The sequence below is a fragment of the Euprymna scolopes genome, chromosome 22 (assembly GCF_053919585.1).
Source record: "Euprymna scolopes isolate OS-2025 chromosome 22, ASM5391958v1, whole genome shotgun sequence".
Taxonomy (NCBI): domain Eukaryota; kingdom Metazoa; phylum Mollusca; class Cephalopoda; order Sepiida; family Sepiolidae; genus Euprymna; species Euprymna scolopes.
The window spans coordinates 6,755,628-6,778,416 of record NC_136503.1 but is presented as its reverse complement, the minus strand read 5'-3'; the positions used below and the strand labels follow the sequence as shown (position 1 = coordinate 6,778,416).

Here is a 22,789-nt window from a genome sequence, read left to right as displayed (position 1 = left end):
AACTGCAATCGAAGCGCATGTTCCCATGCGGAAATTTTATAGTAAGCCCCACTCTCCCCAATGGTTTACGTCGACTTGTGCAACTGCCATTACTCAAAAGCAGCATGCATACCGTAGGTTTAACCGACATAAGTCCAGTTCAAACAGACTGAAGTATATAGAAGCTAGAAATAACGTTAAGAAAGAAATAGCGACAGCTAAGAGAGAATTTACGGAAACCACTAAAAAGCGCATCGAAGCACAAAAACTAGGAACTCGAGACTTCTGGAAAATCTACAACAGTGTAGTAAATAATGGGCAATCAACAATTCCCCCACTAACCAACAATCACGAGGTTGTCTCCTCAGCAACCGACAAGGCTAACATGCTTGCCAGTCGGTTTGCTTCAAACTCCACACTGGACCCTTCCAACCACCCCCTACCTGACTTTCCTATGCGGACAGACGCCACACTAGACGATCTGAAAACCACCCCTGCTCAGGTGCATGCTATCATAAAAAACCTTGACACCTCAAAAGCATGTGGACCCGATCTTATCCCAGCTGTGCTATTAAAAAAGTGCTCAGCCGAAGTAGCTCCAGTTCTCTCCAAACTCTACAACAAATGTCTTAATGAAGCTTGCTTTCCGGGCTGTTGGAAAACTGCTTCTGTTGTACCAGTATTCAAGAATTCTGGCGAAAGGACAGACCCATCAAATTATCGCCCCATTAGCCTCCTCCCACTTTTTGCCAAAATATTTGAGACCATAATTAACCATGCTCTAGTCCATCATCTTACAGATGCTAAACTACTGACTGACAAACAATATGGATTTAGACGAGCCCGTTCCACAGCAGACATCGTCACTGTGATCTCTGAACGTATATACCATTCACTGGACAAAGCGGGGGAAGGCAGAGCGGTAGCTCTAGATATATCTAAGGCTTTTGACAGGGTATGGCATGAGGGTCTCCTCAGTAAAATCAGATCATACGGTATCACTGGTAGAATACTTAACATAATTAAATCCTTCTTAGATAAGAGAAAAATCCAGGTAGTCCCCGACGGTCGCACATCTAAACAATATGATATAAATGCGGAAGTGCCCCAGGGTTCTATCCTTGGACCTCTATTGTTCCTGATATTCATAAATGACCTCCCCGACAACATTGCCTCTGAGATGGGTATATATGCTGATGACACTACACTCTATGGCAGACACGACAGGAAGACGAATGAACACATTTCTAAAGAAATGGCAGAAACACTAGAGGAAGACCTCCAATCTGTAGTGGAATGGGGACAAAAGTGGTTGGTCGCATTCAATGCTGCCAAGACTAAACTAGTTTCATTCAATAATTACAAGAAACCCTCTCTACCACCCATAGCAATGGCCAACGACTCTTTATCTGAGAGTCCATCTTTCAAACTCCTTGGCCTAACGTTCACAGGAAACATGAGTTGGAACAATTACATTGAAGGCATTGCCAGGGCCGCTGCAAGAAAGGTAGGCTCTCTCTACCGTGCTAGAAAACTACTAACACCCGAAAGTATCCTGTACCTCTATAAGGCCACCATTCGCCCATGTATGGAGTATTGCTGCCACATCTGGGCTGGTGCATCTGCTACTAGTCTCTCGCTCCTTGACAAGGTTCAAAAGAGAGTCGCAAACCTGATAGGCCCTGAACTGGCATCTAAGCTTCAGCCTCTGTCCCATCGACGAAATGTTGCATCCCTCTGCCTTTTCTACAAGTATTTTAGTGGTGAATGCTCTGACGAACTGCAATCACTTGTGCCCCCACGACGCGAGCACCCTCGACAAACCCGACAGGCTACTAGATCCCACCCCCACACTGTAGAGGTCCCTAGATGTAAAAGATCTTTTTACTCCAATAGTTTCTTCCCCAGAACCGCAAGACTCTGGAATTCCATTCCAGGTCCCTGCTTCCCCAACAGTACTGACGTGCAGAAGTTCAAGTGTAACGTGAACCGACACCTTGCTGCCCAAATCCCTACATAGTACCCCAGTAGTTGTTGCCCCTGATAGTAGCCCCCTACACCAAAGTGGCAATTTGCCTTGTTTGGGGTGAAAATGTAATAAAAAAAATAAAAAAAAAAAGTATCTCATGGTAACATAAAACTTAAATTAGTGTTTCACATCCTAGAAAAAAATGTTGTCATGTTAAAATTGAAAATCTTTATCACAACAAGAAATGTTAAGAAAATATTTATTAAATGATAAAATCATTTTTTATGATATATATATTTTCGGTATAGAAACATATTACGGGTACAAGACTATCCATGTTAAAAATCTTTTTTTCCTCTTCATATTCATAAAACTTGAGATCGAGCATGTCGCATGATTGCGTTTGAATTTGTTGCTCTTATCAATTGATCATGCAACTGTAAAACTGATGAACTTTGCCTCTATAAAAGTTCACAAAATCAAAATTCAATAAATCTAGTTATCAGATAATTTAAAAATAAAATTATTTTGTTTCTTTTTAAAATTCATTATTTTTCATTATTTTTAAGCAATATCATTATAAACCTTTATTTTTTTGATCTTGAAGATCAAAAAAATTTAAACGAGGATGCCTGTGATATATAGTATTATGTCATGCATACAACTATAATATTATAACCTAACCTATAATATTATAAACTGACATAATACATTATGTATAGATTTTCATTATTTACTTCAACAGTGCTCAATATGTGAGTAGAGCTTAGTAAAGTATAAAAATATATTTATGTTAATTACCTTACACAGAGGCGTCCGCGTCTCATTCTTATAAAATGATTGTCAGGCTAAGTGACAATTTCCTGCAAAACAAGACTTTATTGAACTCTATTTTACAGCAAAATCATATCAGCAAAATCTATTTTACAGCAAAATCATATCAGCAAAATCTATTTTACAGTAAAATCACATCAGCAAAATCTATTTTACAGCAAAACCATATCAGCAAAATCTATTTTACAGCAAAATCATATCAGCAAAATCTATTTTACAGTAAAATCATATCAGCAAAATCTATTTTACAGCAAAACCATATCAGCAAGATCTATTTTACAGAAAAATCACATCAGCAAAATCTATTTTACAGCAAAATCATTTCAGCAAAATCCGTAACATCAGGAAGCATGATTGACTGTTTTACTTGTGTATATAACATTTTTCTTTCTCTTCAGATTTTTACTTTTTGTAATTTTAGTTTTTAAATCTTACTAGTAGAGCTACCCGGTTCGATCATTCCCGTCATTATTATTATTTTTAATTCTGCTTTCTAAGGATTATGATTAAGGTTATGGTTAGAGATGTACTACTGACTTTACATCGAGATTAGTGGTGATGTAGTATATTGAATTCGAAATACGAATTTCATTAAAACAATCATCATTCCATTAAGTTATTAACTCCAAAAAATCTCAAAGTGATCTCCCTTTAATTATATCCAAAGTATCGCCTTTGAATCATATTTAAAGTGATCTCCCTTTAATTATATCCAAAGTATCGCCTTTGAATCATATTTAAAGTGATCTCCCTTTAATTATATCCAAAGTATCGCTTTTGAATCATATGGGTCAATGAGAGAATGCAATTTTCTGTTTTAAACATCAAAAATATCTAATTCCACTCACATCGAGAATATAGAATTGAATATTATTCATTTTTCTGCTCTGGCAATAAAATTGTCCAGCTGCCGTCTTGGAATACTTTTTACTAAACCTGATTACAGTCATCTTAGACATGGTCTTTTGGTTGCAGACTCCTAGAATATACCATTAAAAAAATGTAAGTCATATTTATTTCATAGGTTTCAATCAGTGGAAAGGTTATAGTTGTTGTTGTTGCTGTAGTTTAGCATCATTTATGATGATTTTGTTGGCATTCATTTCTCTGATATATTTCTATTTAGAATTCTTTTTAGAAATAAATTTGAGTATTTTTGGGAGGGACCACGTGAAGGTTGCCAACATCTCTAAATGAAAGTGTTTGAAAAGAGAAAATGAAACTTAAATCGTTGAAATTTACAATTTCTTGTAACAAAATTAATAAATATTAATCTATGTTTTATTTTGTGTATATTTTCCTTTAGCTTATCACTGACTCTTTTTTTTTTTTTTTTTTTTTTTTTTACCCCAAACAAGGCACATTGCCACTGTGGTCTAGGGGGCTACTATCAGGGGCAGCAGCTAATGGGGCACTATGTTGGGATTTGGGCAGTAAGATGTCGGTTCACGTTACACTTGAACTTCTGCATGTCAGTACAGTTGGGGAAGCAGGGACCTGGAATGGAATTCCAGAGTCTAGCGGTTCTGGGGAAAAAACTACTGGAGTAGAAAAATCTTCTACATCTAGGGATCTCTACTGCGTGGGGGTGGGATTTAGCTGCCTGTAGGGTTTGTCGAGGTGTCTACGTCGTGGGGGCACAAGTGTCTGCAGTTCATTAGAGCATTCATCATTAAAATACTTGTAGAGCAGGCAGAAGGATGCAACGTTTTGTCGATGGGACAGAGGCTGAAGCTTAGATGCCAGTTCAGGGCTTATCAGATTGACGACTCTCTTTTGAATCTTGTCTAGGAGCGAGAGGCTAGCAGCAGATGTACCAGCCCAAATGTGACAGCAATACTCCATACATTGCCGAATGGTGGCCTTATAGAGGTACAGGATACTTTCAGGTGTCAGTAGTTTTCTAGCACAGTAGAGAGAGCCTACCTTCTTCGCAGCAGCCCTGGCAATGTTTTCAATATAATTGTTCCAACTCATGTTTCCTGTGAACGTTAGGCCAAGCAGTTTGAAAGATGTACTCTCAGACAGGGAGCCACTGGCCATTGCTATTGGTGGTAGAGAAGGTTTCTTGTAATTATTGAAGGAATCAAGCTTAATCTTGGCAGCATTGAATGTGACCATCCATTTTTGTCCCCATTCCACTACAGATTGGAGGTCATCCTCTAGTGCTTCTGCCATTTTCTTAGATATGTGTTAATTTGTTTTCCTGTCATGCCTGTTATAGAGTGTGGTGTCATCAGCATATATACCCATCTCAGAGGCAGTTTTGTCGGGAAGGTCATTAATAAATATTAGGAACAATAGAGGTCCTAGGATAGACCTGAGGCACTCCCACATTTATATCACACTGTTTAGATGTACGACCGTCAAGGACAACCTGGATTTTTCTCTTATCTAAGAAAGATTTAATTATGTTAAGTATTCTACCAGTGATGCCGTATGATTTAATTTTCCTGAGGAGACACTCATGCCATACCCTGTCAAAAGCCTTAGATATATCTAGAGTTACCGCTCTACCCTCCCCCGCTTTGTCCAGCGAATGATATATACGTTCAGAGATTACAGTGAGGATGTCTGCTGTGGAACGGGCTTGTCTAAATCCATATTGTTTATCAGTCAGAAGTTTAGCATCTGTAATGTGACGGACTAGAGCATGGTTAATTATGGTCTCAAATATTTTGGTGAAAAGTGTGAGGAGGCTAATGGGGCGATAATTTGATGGGTCAGTTCTTTCACCAGAATTCTTGAATACTGGTACCACAGAAGCAGTTTTCCAACAGCCCGGGAAGCATGATTCATTAAGACATTTGTTGTAGAATTTGGAGAGAACTGGAGCTACTTCGGCTGAGCACTTTTTTAATAGCACAGCTGGGATGAGATCAGGTCCACATGCTTTTGAAGTGTCAAGGTTTTTATGGTAGCATTTACCTGAGCAGGAGTGATTTGTAGATTGTCTAGCATGGTGTCTGTCCGCAAAGGAAAGTCAGGCAGGGGGTGGTTGGAAGGGTCCAGTGTGGAGTTTGAGGCAAACCGTCTGGCAAGCATATTAGCCTTGTCGGTTGCTGAGCAAACCTCGTGATTGTTGGTTAGTGGAGGAATTGTTGATTGCCCATTATTTACTACACTGTTGTAGATTTTCCAGAAGTCACGAGTTCCTAATTTTTGTGCTTCGATGCGTTTTTTAGTGGTTTCAGTAAATTCTCTCTTAGCTGTCGCTATTTCTTTCTTAACGTTACTTCTAGCTTCTATATACTTATGTCTGTTTGAACTGGACTTATGCCGGTTAAATCTGTGGTATGCATGCTGCCTTTGAGCAATGTCAGTTGTGCAAGTAGAAGTAAACCATTGGGGAGAGTGGGGCTTGCTATAAATTTCCGCATGGAAACATGTGCTTCAATTGCTGTTTTGAACCATTCAGTGTTCTCATTTGCGCACTGCTCAGCAGAAAGAGAAAAAATATTTCGCCAAGCGGCATCTCTGATAAGATCTCTGATGGCTTCCCAGTCAGCCTTTTTATAATATCTCGTTGTTTTGAGCACTGGCTCTTCAGTTTTGGGTCTAGAGTTTAGGACAATTTCGACCATTATCACTGCATAATCAGCGTTCCCGAGTGGGCTGTCAGCATTTGTTATACACTCCTCGGGAACTGTGGTCAGAAACAGATCTAGAAGTGATGCGTGTTGTTCTTGCTGGTCAGGGAAACGGGTTGGAAACGTAACCATTTGTGATAGGGAGTGAGATATAGTGAAGCTATGTGTTGTCCTGCCCGCTGCATCTGTGTGAGTAGAGAATCCAAGCCAGTTTTTGTGGTGAATATTAAAGTCACCAAATACATGTACTTGTGCACTAGTGTCGAGGGAGAGTGCTGTGTCTATGCTGTCAGAGACTTTTTTTATTATGGTGCAGTCCTGGGTCGAGGGAGAGCAGTAGAGAAAATAAATGTAGCTAATGTTATGTCGTATGTTTAGTCTAAAGCACATAAAGGCTTGATCGTCCGTTTCTAGGTTTGTTTCTCTAGTCAGGGGGAGGGTGTTATGAATGTAGACTCCAAGTCCATGCATATGTCTGTCCGAGTACTTATGGCAGAGTGGGAGATAGCCAGGCATGTTAAAGTAGTTAGAGGGGTTTGAGGAGTGTATGTTGGTCTCGCTTAGTGCTAAGATATCCGGGGTATTTGTTAGGAGAAATCCTTCAACATCGACTAAATTAGTTCTAAGCCCACGGATGTTAGTGAATGCAAGCCTCAAGGGAGGGGGCAAGTTGGATTTGTTTGTCCCTAGGCCTGGTTTAAGCTTATTTTTAGATTGTACTGTCATCATGTTTTTAAAGAGTTTCAGTTAGGTAAGGGGGAGCTAAACAAGAGGTTATGCAGGGTATCAGACATGCAACACAAGTAGACCATTAGCTGACCTTTCTTCAACTAGGACTGTGGCCTCAGGAAAGCCCATCGGGGATGAGTGCAGGGTCCCTTTCCATGCGTGACATGGCACTACAAACATCCCGATATTATACAACTGCTGATGGAGCAGTCGCTCTAAGCGCTACCAAAGAGTTAGGGCACCTGTACTACCAGTGGAAACAGCAGCCAGGAACTGTCAATCCGGTACCCTCAACCCATCAGAAGAAGGTCACCCCAATCTAATTGCACATGCATGTGTGGTACTCAAGCACTCCCAAGTGCCCAGTTTTGAGGGGTGGGATGTGTTGGGAGTGGAGAAACGGCATTCATTACCCTAGACAAGAAACAAGATCTACCAGTAAGTGTTTTGTCGATTCACTGTGATGGTGTCTCTGCGCCTGACTAATAGGCAAAGAAGGAGTATGGAAGTCGGCGATAGACAGAGCCTATCTACTCCTTAAGCAATTTAGGTTTGCAGACCGGTAATTTGTTTGAGTCACCAGCTCTAGGAAGGTTGTCATCCAAGACTGGAGAGGCCTCCCTCCCCTTTGGTTTTAGTTTCAGTTTTCCTTCTCCTAGACAGGTGATCTGGGAAGATCTACTGGATCCATCAGTCCTGAGAGGGTTTTCTCCGTGCCTGGGTCCTAATCCAGGTATTTCTGTGCCCCCACGTGGTTAGTTAATGTTACAGGGTTAGTTTGTAAAGGTTATATATCTAATGAATAGTTATACTCCTCAAAGTGATTTAGGGACATGCAGTGGAATCAGTTATGTGAGCAGGCTTGTTAGAAAGGCATTAGTGCGGGTTAAGATTTTTACCTTTAGGTTTTTCCATTTTTTCAACTTTATGTTAGTTTAGGTACAGGATAACGTTATAGTGTGAGTAGGTATTAGGAATTGAGTTAAGAATTGAGTATCAAAGTAAAGAAGCACCATTTTTTTATATAAATTTTACTTGTTTTCAATGTCACTTTGTTCATTGAAGTGTGGAGACTGTATGTTCCCCCTCCTCAGCTGTTATTGCATTCAACTCGAATTTTGGATCACTCGACAATAACACTGACACCTGTAATAGTTCTGTTACTTACACAAGGTAAAAAAGATTTTAATAAAAATAGTAATGTGGCGTTCAGGGATTGAGATAGGAGTTTCTTGGTTCTTCAAATTTTGGGAGGCAATGCAGGAACAATACAGGACTTTTTCGTCAATAATATTGTGCATTAAATGTGGTATTAATACTATATACTTCAAAAGCAACAAATTGATAAAAATGTTTTTTGGGTTTTTCTTTGGTTCCAATTTTATTTGGAAAAAGTTTTGTTTTGAAAAATCTTCACATTGTTCCTATTTACTTGCCTCTCTATGAGTGCAAAGTTAGACACAAGATTGTTTTTTAATATGGGGGAATCTAAGTTTAAAAGGGGGGGGCACTCTGTATTAGAACAATATTGCCTCAGTCTAGAAGGACTTCTTTTACATTGACAGAGGACAGAAAAGAGTAAGCGTACCATCAGAACAGATACTACACTCTGTTCCTAACAAGAAGGCCAAGTCATATTCACATTATTTATTTAAAAAAATGGTTGTGTCATATGTCCTTCAGACTCTGAAAAAAATGGTTGTGCCATGTCCTTCAGACTCTCACGCCATCTTGCTCTATCCTGTATCACATTTTTTTTTTTTCAGTTTTCTTATCAGCTTGTTCAAGTTGGGGATGATGTATCCTACTGGATGCTAAACATTCACCTGCTATTTTATATATTCCAACCAAGAGATCTTAATATTTTGACCGTTCAATGCAATTGTTTGAATCTCTCTTGCACTTGGTTCATGGGTATATTTGCCAGATAATTTTTTAAATTCTTTTTCATGAATCCAGTTGCTCCTATAATTACTGGAATGGTAAGGATCTCCATTTTTATGTCATACATAAAACGTTCATATTTTGTTATCTTACACCAGTAAGTCTTTATATGTGCACTATGAATCTTGTGTTAGTTGCCGGATCACTGTTCTATACAGTCTCTCCACTGAACCATACTCGTTTTGCATCCACAAAAGAAGATAGTTGACAATTTCATTGTTTTTCAACAGTGACAAACAAATCTAGTTCTTTTCTTTGTAATCAGGGCTGAAATCTGAGGAAGGTATCTATAGTTGCTTCCTTGTGATGTGTTGTCTCCAAGAGCAACTCTAGTATATACACCATCAAATTTCTTCAATCTTATGGTGAAAATCCAAGTGCTACTTTTATATATGTAATAACTGCTTCAATAAAGTCGCAATTACATATTGCTTTCATCTTGCCTAGTCAAGCAAAACTCTTTGCTGATTTGCATATTTCGTTAAGAATATTATACATATTGAACAGTTCTCACGCTTTCGCAAGTCGACGGTCTCCAAATTCTGTGCAATCTTGCTTAATCACATGCTTACAAATTTTCCTTATCTAGGCAACGTTCCTTCAACATTTTATCCAAGAGGATGAAGATACCACATGACCTTACAGACATAACTAATCCATCCTTAGATAACCTCTAAGCTGAGCAAATGTAGTGCTGAAAGCAAATCATCTGACTTGATGTGTTGACTTCATAAACTAATAATCTGAATTTTGACACATGTTATGTGAATATAATATAAAAATAATATGCCATTTGAATATAATCTATATCTATAAAAGTGAAATTGTTTGTGTGTGTGTGTATATTTCATTACCAAACTACTATCAATTTTCAGTCTACAAACTCGATATTTGACATAAGGGGTATTGAGATTTGGGAAAATCTTTTTAATCAATTTTTGGCCAGATATTTGGCTGCCAAGAGGTCAAAGTTCAACAATTTGACCTTTGAAAACTCCAAACTCCTCCGCCAATTTTTGGTCTAAACACTTGAAATTTAAGATGTAGGTTACTTGGACATGGATTAAACTTTTTTAATTTGATTTGAGCCCAAAACAATAAATGTAAAGGGGTCAAAGGTAAAAAACAAAATTTGATCTCTGCGGTCTCTACCAAATTACTCAGCCAATTTTTGGTCTAAACATTTGAAATTTTACAAAAAGTGTATTCAGACATAGGGCAAGCATTTTAACCGATTTTTGGCTGAAAATTTGGCAACCAAGGGGTCAAAGTTCAAACGATTTCACCTTTGTGATCTCTAGCAAACTATTCAGCCAATTTTGGATCTACACATTTGAAATTTTATATGAAGGGTACTCATACATGCAGCAAGCTTTTTAATTAGTTTTTGGGCGAAAATTTGGCTGCCAAAAGGTCAAAGCTGAAAGTGTTAACCTTTCCAGATGCTACCAAACTCCTCCGTCAATTTTGGGTCTAAACACTTGAAATTTTAGATGTAGGTTACCTGGACAAGAGTCAAACTTTTTAATAAATATATACATATGCACATAAAGTTATGAACAGTGCATAGGTCCCAAGCAAAGTCGGGCTGAACTGTGAGTATAATATAAAAATAATATAATGCAATTTGAATAATATAAGAATATAATACAGTAGCATTACAAGCATATGCTGTATTTTCATGGACACTGGCAATATAACATATCTAATGGGCTTCAACAAGTCATATCTTTTTTATTTGTGGGTCAATTTTTAAAAGAATTACATTGATGGAAAGAGAATAGAATAAGCATTCCAATGATGTTAATTTATTTTTCTTTTATGTGTTCAATGTTTTTATGCTCCAAGTTAAAAATTAAAAAATGGTAAAAAATGACGACATCAAGAAGGGAAACTGTTTTTTCAATGTTTATATTTCATACGTTACGTTTGGATACACATGAGCGGGGTCCAATTTGATTGGATATGGCTGAAATTTTACAGGTTATATAAGCATAGAAGTCCATCTCTACCGGACTTTGATTTATATTTTTATGACCACAGGAAGCAAAGTTATGATCAAGCAAATTTAACAAAGAATATTTCAAAATTGATAAGTTAAATCGGTATACTTTCATATAGATAATAGTTTCAGAATTATTTTCATGTATAATATGTAAATATTTGATAATTATTAATTGTGCGGAAATTTCTTTAAAATGTTATCTTTTATAGAAATTACAGAATATAGAATTTAACGGGAAAACGGCTCGCTATGCACTAATGTGCAGACCAGCACTGAGCTGACTAAAGTCAGCGCATTAACGAGTTTCATTTGTATTCTCTTAAAAATAGAAAATTGTTTTTTCTGATTTCAAAACGAAAGCACAAAAAACAGTTTCATTTTTTATTCTGAGTTTGCCAATTTAAAAAAAATTATTTTCAAGTTTTTCAAATTTGATTTCCAAACAATACCGAACCAAAACTATTTTGTTGTTTTTAACGCTTTTAGTACAACATACTAAAAGCGTTAAAAAATAACAAAATGCACGAAGCACATGCGTTTCTGTTATCATAGTATTTATAACTTCTTACTTGTACTTGAGGGAGAATTGTTTTTTAGTTGTCAAAAAAAACAAAAAACAAAACAAAAGGTACTTGTGCACTTATGCTACCATGCTGAAATAATGGTATTATTTAAAAACCCATTCTTAACATGAGGAAGGAAGGGGGGTTTTGTTAACTATTCTGTACTTTCACCTAACAATTAAATTTAAAAAAAAAGATATTGTGAAACTTGAATTTAATTTGAAAATACTATTTGAAAAAATAGCACAGTAACATAAGTGCATAAGCACTCAAATAAATATTACCAAAGGCAAGATAAGTTACTCTTCTACGTAGTTGGATAAGTTTTTAGTGTATTTATTTAATGAAAAATATTTGTTTATTTCGACAATTAGTATCAAGAGTTACACGAGCACAAGAAAAATAGCCACGTGGTATCTCAGGTCTTTAAAATCTTGACAATGACTTAAAAATATACAAAATACTGTTAGAAACCCAACCAATAAATGTCCTCATGACATTTAATGGGTAGGTCTCTAATAGTATTTTGTATAATTTTTTTTTTTTATTTTTAACTCATTGTCAAGACCCGAATCTGTAAAACAAAACATTTTTTTTTAACTGAGGATGAGCAGTTCAATAAAGAATTTCATTGTGATACATTTTGTAAATTTTTACCTTGTTTCCACCTCAACATTTTTCTTTAAAATGACTACCTTTAAAGGTTTTTGGGTATGCTGAAAATGAATATCGCATTTAAATTTTCTGCAAAAATTTAAATGCGATATTCGTCCTCAGCATACCCCAAAACCTATAAAATTTAAAACATTTTAAATGTTTAGGTGGAAACAAGATAAAAAATTACCATTTTATTTCTTTGTTTATATAGTTGAATTTTCAGTAAAACAACCAACAACTGGTGAATATATAGTTGTTGTTTATCAGGACTCCTTGTATCCTAGTACTGTGAAAGCTACATCGAGGATTCGTGTAGAATACAACGATGATTGCATCTCAGAAAATAGGGGTATATTTTGGGCCAGATAGGGAGAATTTACAAAGTTGAAAATTGGACTGGTCCCAAAATGCATAAGTTCTGGTCGACTATGGGAATTTCCATCTTTTACAGAAATTCAAAATCTATATGAAAAATTTTCTTTGGTTTATTTCCAAGATTAATTCATATCTACTCAATTTTTTTCTTTTCTTTGAGGGGAGTAGTAAATACTGGCCATGAATGCTCTAGGCATTCAATGGCTACACCCAAGATTAAGCTCTCCTTTGGTGAGGAGGCAGGTAAATAACTACTCAATAAAGTTATATTTAAATACTACTATAATACTTAGTTTTGTTCATGAATAGACACCCACTGTATGATACCATACACCAGTTTAAAAAAAAAAATTGAAATTTGTACATCTGAATTTATAATTCATGGCTTATGGTAAAGAGATACATCAGATTTGACTGCATAATCAGAAAGAGCATACAATTTTACATAAGAGTGCCAAGTTTCATGAGAATAGCTTGAAAAATAAATAAATGGTGGCAAAATTTTCTGAAGAAAAATGTCCACGGAAAAGCATTAATTTTGACACTTAAAATTCTCATAACTTTTGAACTACTGATGGTATTTGCAAAATTCAAACGGTTTTAACCATCTTTTACATAGCTCTTTTCATACAGGTTGATAAAATAACAATTATCTAAAAAGAAAAAATCAACTTGTAATGTTATATGAATATGATATAAAAATAATATAATGCCATATGAAAATAATATAATATAAAAAAATCATAAATTTATTAATTAGTATAGCCAGATATATGTCAGGTTTGAAACTTATTGAGTGATATGTTAATTTAGGTTCGGTCATCAGCTTGTTCCACCAAGACAATATATACTTATTTATGCACAGTAAATTTGTTATTCTGTGTGGGTAGAAAGAAACTATCCATTATACACTTATAAACCTTACATCGTCGAATATGCTGTGACCATGGTTATGATAAAAAGAAATACTTGTGAGAGCCTTTCCTAGTCTCACACAAAAACATGCGTTCACATCTCAAGCCATATTTCTTGTCATATACATACGTACACACAAACATACGCGCACATGTACACACAAGTAGATATATTAACGTTCGCGTACATACACTCATATTCACGTATATACACACACGCATGCTAACGTACACACATGTACTCACATATGTGCACACGAACGCACACAAGGACAACGTCACTTCCCCTTTCAAAGGAAATCCACACATGCGCAAAAGACCACTGGAAACAATTATAAAAGCAAGAGCAATAAGCAGCATCTTTCTTTTCGGACCAGCTCTGAAGCTGAGAGGTTCGGCGAACCAGCCATCTCCCGAAAGGGAGGATCGCACACGTCACGTCCCCTGCTACTATGTAGGGGGCACGAGCTAACAGACAGTATGTACACTTTATACGTTTTCTATCTCCATGGCCTGGATTGACTTTTTCTCATTCTCTCTCTATACTACAATAGACTTTCCTCCTCACCAGCTAACAGCGAGAGACGCACACCAAACTGGATTGACTTTCTCTCTTTCTCTCTCTATGACAAGACTTTCCTTCTCACCAGTAAACAGCGAGAGACGCACGCCAAACTAAACACGTGTAGTACCCTTTTCTTTCACTTGTTTCTTCACGAAATAAATCCTAGTTCGTTTAATTCAAGTAAACGCGTTGTTCATTCCTTCCTCAAAGCAATTCATTTTTCCTTTCCCAATTCAAATCATTTCTCCTATTTTTGCACCACCACCACAAATTGGTGACACCCGAACGTGAGATGAACATGCATTGCCTTCTATACCCTACACCAGTCCACCACAAATTGGCGACACCCGAACGTGAGATGAACACCCATTTCCTTCTATACCCTAGTCCACTATATACTGTTATATGGATCCCCTTCGAGAAACTAAGAACCAAATTAGTATACCAAATATTTTTTGCGTTCTTATTAATAGCTGTCTAAAAAACACTGCAATTAGATCAAATAGTAAGTTTTCTTTCTTGTTTCTTGTGTTCTTTCTATTACATTGAATTATTTGCCCGAGATAGAGGCATATAAAAGGAAGAGCAAGATAGTCGGCGGGAGAGAGAAATATTAAAAGAAAAATGATTTTTTCTTTTTAACCCTTCTCTTTTGTTAATTATGATCCATTAATGGTTCAAACATAAGTGCAAGCGAGACTAACACTATAATTACAAATTATTTGAGACTAGCGGGGGGTACCCAGCATTGCCCGGGTAGAGGATATTGGCACAAGGACGAAGCGATGTTAAGAATGGCTTCCACGTGGTTTAAATAAAAAAAAAAGATAGAGAGGTGGGTAATTAGTCTTCCTCACTAACCATTTGGCCAACAAGGATATTGAATTCAATGAGTTGATAAGTTAAGAATCATAGGAGTCACCACGCATGCACAGAAATGAACGTTGCTTTTAAAACTGGCCGAGGACCAGGTAAGCTTGGAGCTTTCTGTCGGTATTTGTTTTCCCATGAAAACAAAATGTGACACAATTTGCTTAAAAATGAAATTTTCTCAGTATAGAAAGGTTTCCCCCTCCATTAACAGAGAACTAATCTCATTTTGGTGTTGAGGCCGTTGAGCTGTCATTTGCGTTCAAATAGTTTCGCTTTATACAAAAAATCCAAACACTTGAAACAAGGGAATTTTTTAAAACTCGATCAAAAAAAGATAGAGTTTGTGAATCTGAGATATTACGATCTATGAAGTATAAAAAAACTTCTCCCGGAATCTAACCGACGGGAGAATCCCGACGCAAAAAGCCTTTCATAGACATACACAAACACTCGTGCCCATTTTGCCTTTTATATATTAGACTAGTGGGGCTACTCGGCGTTGCTCAGGACTGTATAAACAATCAGAAGATTGAATTTGATTTTGAATATTTGTTATTTTTAGGAGAGAGGAATTTTTAATGTCTATGTATCATTTGTTATTTTGAACAAAAGATTATTTTACCTACCCTAGGACGGGTATTACACATATGAAATAATTGTATCTTACCTAGGGTAAGTAATTTACAGCATGTATATGAAATAATTTTACCTTTGCAAGGACGGGTAATATACAACACATACTTAAAATAATTTTACCTACACTAAGACGGGTAATTTAAATACATATATAAAACAATTTCACATACTTTTTTTTTTTACCTCAAAACGGACAATTTAAGTTTAAAATTAACATAATCATGCTTCTTTCTACCCACCACTACAACCATCATATCATTCCCGGATGATAACATAAAAAATTCAAAAAAATATAGATTACCCCCTAAAGAAACTGGCCTAGTAAACTTTCATAGAAAACCAACAATATATATGTATTAATCTAATTTTGAGATCATAAACTGTTTAAGCCATATCCGGAATTGACTTCACAAATTAAATAATTTTGAGATAGAAAATTGTTTAAGCCATTTACGGTACAAACTTTATATTCTGCCACTCTCATTTAATCCAGAGCGATGCTGATTATTCTGCTAGTAAATATTTGCCCCTATCTCATTCAATCCTGAGCAACACCAGGAATTTTGCTAATATTTCCATCAATCTCCTTCAATCCCAGGCGACACCAGGGATATTGCTAGTAAATTCTCTCACCTATCTCATTCAATCTTGAGCAACGCCGGGTATTCTGCTAGTGTATATGTGCAGTTATCTAATACAATCCAGGGTGACGCAAAGTATTCATCTATTTTGTATTTGTACCAATCTCATTCATCCCCAGGCGATGCCAGGTATTCTGTTAGCATTTATTTGCACCTGCCTTATTAAATCCCGGGCGATGCCTGGTATTCTGCTTCTATGTATTTCCACCTATATCATTCAATCTGGGGTGATACAAAGTATTCTACTAATATATATTTCCAACTATCTCATTCAATCCCAAGCGACGCTGGGAATTTTGCTGTGTATATATCTGAAAGCAACTACAAGCTTTGATCAGGTGGTCTTCATTTATGTCCTGCATTACTTGGACTATTGCTTTAATTAGAGAGGACTTGGTGTTATGAAGATGCTTATTAACTTTCTTTTCAACAATGCCTCACACATACTAATTTAAAGGATTAAAGTCTGCTGAGTTAGGAGGCCATACGTTTGGTGTGATATGATCATGCAAATTCTTAGCCATCCAATCCTGGGTTTTCAAAACTTTAAGGGATGGTGTCAAATCTTGTTGAAAGGCATAAACCCTTTCATTAGCTACATTGTCTATCCTAGACAACAATGGTTTGAAGAGTCTCGATATAGTCATCTGCATTGATTCTAAGGCCCTGTTGAAAAAGCTGAGAAGGCATGATGTGCCCTTCATTGCAAACAACACTGAAAACCATCACTCTCGCTGGCAACTTAATGTGCCTAACAGTTGAGACTTCAGTGAGGTCCGCACATAACCATCTATCATTTCAGTGAGGTCCGCATTTCTTCAATTCACTTTTTGATCCTGGTCGAAGTTTTTTTCATCAGAGAAAAACTAAAAACATTCCTGTTCTTCAATTTGTTTAAGAGTGGTTTTTCATGCATTAAACAATTCTCTTGATATTTTTTGACATGAACTGGCCTCGCCTAAGAGCATATGATTTGTATCCGAGGTTTTGATGAACAACATTCCTTATTGTTCCTTCAGAGACTTGAAAATCTTTGACAAGATATCGCATTGATGCCCCAGAATTTTAGTCGATCAATTTTTGCATCCTTCTAACAAACTCAGGTGTTCAGAGTGAGTCAGAACGTTCATGATGCTGTTTTCTTTTGCTCGTGACCAATTCATCATCATTGTTTTTATTTAGCTCTTTTCAAACTTTGCAAATGAAAGATCTGGCGACTTTTAAAAATTTTGCAATTTCTGATTTGCTGTGTTTCGCTTTTATAGACACTATTATGCTATTGTCTTTTCATTTCATTAGTTATAGTAGTATCTGTCATGGAATTTCTGAAAGCAAAAATTAGTATTTTTTTTTTATTATTTAAATAAAAAAATATAAATGCCCTCAAATACCTTAAACACCCTGTATTTCTTTATTTGTTCTCCTGGGGTAATAAAATATCACTAAATTGCAACATTTTATTCAGATTTTCAGAAATTTTTGTTCCCAATCCAGAGTGCTCCTTTTTAGGGTGTTGTATCCTTCACAATATAAAAAAACGATTTTGTGTCTAATTTTGCCTTCTACAAGTTCGATAATGTGTACATGTATGTTAATTCTTACTTTGAGAAAGGTAAACACCTTGTCGAGGCGTGTGGGAATCTCATGTCTTCACATCAACAGCCAGACAAGAAAAGAGATAAAGATAGGTATCTAATGGAACAGGAAGTAGAATGCCATCTGTTGCCTAAAACAGGACTCACAACAAGGGCAGGTAACTGGTGCATAATTGAAATGTGCGTGTGTGCACGACAGATCATAAGCATATCAGTCTGAAAAGCAGCTGCCCATAGACTAAATAAAGTTTATGAATATGAATATGAAAATTGTGTGCATTTGGTGCAATAGTCAGAATACTTACTTCAGGAGATTCTCCATTCCAACTTTTTAGATCAACTAGCTTAGATAATGTCAATCTTGTATTTTCCCAGAATGAACTGTAGTGAAATTGAGATGTGATTAATCAGAAAATCAACACTAAAAAAGCATCAAATTTTAACACAAATGATGGAATGATTCTGTGAAAGATTAATAAATGCAGCATCATGTTCACGGTTCAACACAAACTATTTCTTGTTTAGAATTGCCAACAAACAAAAAAAATGGTTGGATCATTCTAGGTATCTCACTGCAGATGCAATCCTCTATCTGTATAAGAGCCAAGTATATCCTAAAATTGAGTATTGTTGCCACATCTTGGCAGGAGCTATTCGGCGCACTCTATCCTGCCATGATAGAGTTTAAAACTGACTTTGAAACTTAGTAGATGATGCCCTTTTCTCTTCCCTGCAGAAAAAAGAGATTGTCTCCACTCTATCATTATTTTTATGGCAAGTGCTCGTCTGAGCTCCAATCTTTAGTCCCCCCTTGCCAAACTCTCACAAAAAAACACTAACTAACTACAACCACTATCAACAATTTCCCCCACTCTCTATCTGTGCCTAAATCTAAACGCAGATTCCATGAACAAAGCTTCTTTCCTAGAGCTGCCCACTTGTGGAACACTGTTTTGCTAGCCTGCTTCCCTGCCAACTACAATATTGTAGCTTTTAAGTCCAATGTAACCAAGTTCTTGTTGAACTATCCCCTTAAATAATCAAATTCTACCCAACTTACACAATTAACGATTACTACACTATCACCTTACATTCATTAACTCTTATCCTCGAGTTGTTTTCAGGCCTTGATAAATGGTGACTCCCTTGTAAAATATATACATACCAATTAATAGAAATCCACTGTTTAGAAGCACGATATTAATGAAATTCAAAACATGATTAGACACATGTAATATTTTTATTTTTTAAATAAACATTCATTTATTTAAAAACTTTTTCTAATTTTTGGCTTATCATGCACTTACCCACTGGACTAAATGATACAATTACAATCGCGAACAACTAGCGACTGCACTGAACAGCACCATAACAAGTAAGAAAAAAAATGTATTGTTTGAAAATTCCTGATGAGGGCTTTGGTATAAGCCGAAAATTAGAAATTTTAAATAAATAAATGTTTATTTAAAAAATAAGAATATCGCATGCGTCTGATCTTCTAACCATCATTTTTTGAAAATATATGAATATATTTATATGACATATTACCAATTTTTTAACTCTGTTGCTAGTAAAGGAGTAAGTAACGGGGTCGAGATGTGATTCAAACGAACACTAAAATACGATTGACTTGAATAGCCACTTTCTTTCTTTCCGTTTCATTGGTAGAGTTTTCACAGGAACGTGTTAACTTAATACATTTCAACCAATAAAAATTATTTACACATATGTTAACATGTAGGGACCCAACACGTTGTAGACTGTCACAAGGAAAGAATTCAAGTTCGTTTTTTCCTTAGTGAAACAACCGACATTTATTTACATGACTTTTCCTGTTGCTTTCGGCCATTGAGCATAACATGTCTCTCTCTCTCTCTCTCTCTCTCTCTCTCTCTCTCTCTCTCTCTCTCTTTCTTTCTCTCTTTTTGTCCATCTCTAACGTGATCTTTGGTCTGTGTACATGTTCTTCTTTTATAATCTTTTTCCTTGCCTTGCTGTGATGTCATGTCACACATGGCTTAGCTGTCATACGCACGTCTGCACTCTGTTATATAACAAGAGGAAATAATCAGAATTCTTGAGGGAATAAAACTGGAACATCTTGAAGAAAAGAATACAAGAACGCATGCTCACCTCATCCCTGTGCTTTTGGTTGGAGGGGAGATGACAAGAGAAGAACACTTCAAGACTCACAAGTTTCATAACTTATTTGGAATCTTCAGATTACTGTTCACTTCTTGAGTATCATTTTCACAACGTTTTGATCGATGTAACCTCTGACCTTCTTCAGGTATATCTTGTTGAACTCAGGAATATTTCAATCAAACTTGGGGATTTGGACAGAATTTTGAACCTTTAAGGACCTGCAATTGAACCGCAAGGACCCGTGGTATAGTGGCTAAACTACTTGGAAAAATCAATTGTAAAAGTGATATTCTCCTGAAGGTTGAAGGTTCAATTCTCAGTGTGGGCGACTGAAAAAAATACAATTGTGAATTACTTACGACCTCTATCCAGTCATGGCTGATGGAATGAGCGCATGTTACCCCCATGAAGTAAATAAAGGGTTTCGTTCGAAATTCCATCCAAATTTCCAAGTTCAACAAGATACTCCTGAAGAAAGTCAGAGGTTACATTGACTGAAACATTCTGAAAATTACACTCAAGACGAGAAGAGTAGTCCAAAGATTCTAAACAATATAACTAATCCTCATCTTAAAAATTCAGAAAAATCTCATCACCTCATGCACATCTACACATGCACTAACAGAACCATCGCGCACACACACACACACACACACTAACAGAACCATTACACACACACTAAAAGAACAAGGTAAATCAAGGTGACATACTGCTTATTACTCACACACGTATATTCACGCTAACAAATATGGAGACATACACATCCTTAACCTCTCGTAATATTCACGTAACATTAATGACCCCTCAGTAAATGCTTTTAAGTCATGCCTGAATGCAGAATGGAAGGACCACCAAGACCTATATTACTACCAATTTTACTTGCTAGTGACCCTACTCTCACGTATTTTTCATGCACATTACAACTAGTGCTACCTGACAATCTCTGACAGAAGAGGATCAAAACCTTGAGATATTGTCTTAATACCAGTCAGGTAACAAATGACTTACACTAAAGATAAATACTAGTGATAGGACGATTCAAAGTTTTTTTTCACGATTCCAATACAATTACCAATTCTATTCTAAATTCCTGATTCCGATACAATTACTGATTCCAATTCTTTCTAAATTTCTAAATATAGAGTGTTTTTTGGTGTGTGTGTGTGTGTGTGTGTGTGTGTGTGTGTGTGGAGGGGGGAGGGGCTGGTTACTGCAAAACCTACGTAATATGTCCATATCTTTTCTCAAATGTAAAAATACACTTTGGGGTGTGATCTACAGTTCTTTAAAGTTATAATTTTATCATTAATACAAGTCGTGGAAAATTAGATATTTAAATAAAAACAAATAAATAAAAAAAACAATAACAAGAATCGTTTTGGGCATTGGAAAAAAAAGACAGAAATTTTTATGATTCCTATATTTCCAAAAGTTTTTTTGGTTCCCGATTCCGATTCATCGTCTCCACTGTAATAAACACTTAAGATAAATATCAAAAACACGAGTTATATAAACTTTAACAAATGGCCATTTCTTCTCCAAAATTTGTAAATTTATAGTTATATGTTTTGTTATTTAATCCTAGTTTTCTTGATTTTTCATTTGCAAAATACTCTTCATGTTTAATTAGCACTTGCTAGCTGGTGACCTTAATATTCCTCAGTTTTTCATTCATTTCCATTTTTATATGCCTGTCCGTTTAATGTTTCATTTTTCTTCCTTTCCCTTAACGTAACTTTTATAGATAAAAAAAATATTGGCATGGTTCTTGATAATAGCCAAAGACACTACATCGTCAAATTACATTGTCTGAAGGTAGGAGCCGCACCACAAAACTGTTGGCTAATTTAAACATTTTTTTTTCTCATTCATACGTAATACTAAACTGATTTTAATGCTAATACGTTCAGCATGTCATAATCTTTTTTTTTTAAAGATACAATTTTTGAGCTAATGTTTATAGTTACATGGGTCGGGATCCCCATTACTTCTCTTGGTAGCACATCGCAATTAGTGAAGTTTCAGCGACAGACATTAAACTCAACCCCTCTCTACAAGGAGGGCGCAATGCCTGAAAGAATACTTCCAGTTATCCTTCATTAGCGGGATCCGAACGAAGTTATTTCGAATTGATTCTCTTTTTTTTTTTTTTACTTTTTTTTCAGGGGGAGATAATTAGAACTATTTTTTTGCTTGGAGTGATCTCCCTTTAGAAACAAACATGGCAGACACCTTCAACTTAACTTTAAATATCGCTCAACAAATTTCCGATGTGAAGAAATCGTCGACGCGTGACTTTTCAAAAGTAAACACAATTTCAGGTGAGTTCGTGAACTTGATTTGCTTTGGATTCTCTTTTTGCTGTAGTGACTGTCTTTTTGACCTTTCTTAAGTGTTCGTCCCAAACGAAAGAAACGTGTTTCGAATCACAAGTCTTTGACATCCCACTTTTCGAAATGTCCTTCTGGTGAAGTCAAAAGATCTTCCTTTTAACCTTTATGTCGTTGTTTTTGTCCATTCTGCTTGAAATATTCTCATCTAGACATTTGTGAAGTATAATTACCTTAATTCATTTGCTTGAATTTTATTCATTTTTTTTATCTCGAAATTAATTTAAAATAATATGCTAAAGGAAAACAATTTCATTCCTCCTCCATTTATTGAATGTTTACCTGAACTTTTATATTGCGAACTTTTGGAGTCAACTATTTTTAAAAAAAAAAGATACAAATTTGATTCAATTTTATAACCGACATTTTCATGAGATTTTCAAAT

The 22,789-nt window shown here is 36.0% G+C and overlaps 1 protein-coding gene across 2 annotated transcripts in view; it reads left to right on the top strand.

The window, feature by feature from the left end:
* The window catches only part of LOC145243872 (mitochondrial nicotinamide adenine dinucleotide transporter SLC25A51-like), a 104,993-nt gene that overhangs the window by 27,725 nt on the left and 54,479 nt on the right, over positions 1-22,789 (top strand). The window contains exon 2 of one of the 2 annotated variants that reach the window (XM_080106943.1): positions 22,180-22,335. The exons of the other annotated variant lie outside the window; for it this stretch is intronic. The gene's annotated coding sequence lies outside the window, so the exon portion shown is untranslated. The remainder of the gene's footprint in view (positions 1-22,179; positions 22,336-22,789) is intronic. 2 annotated transcript variants of the gene reach the window in all.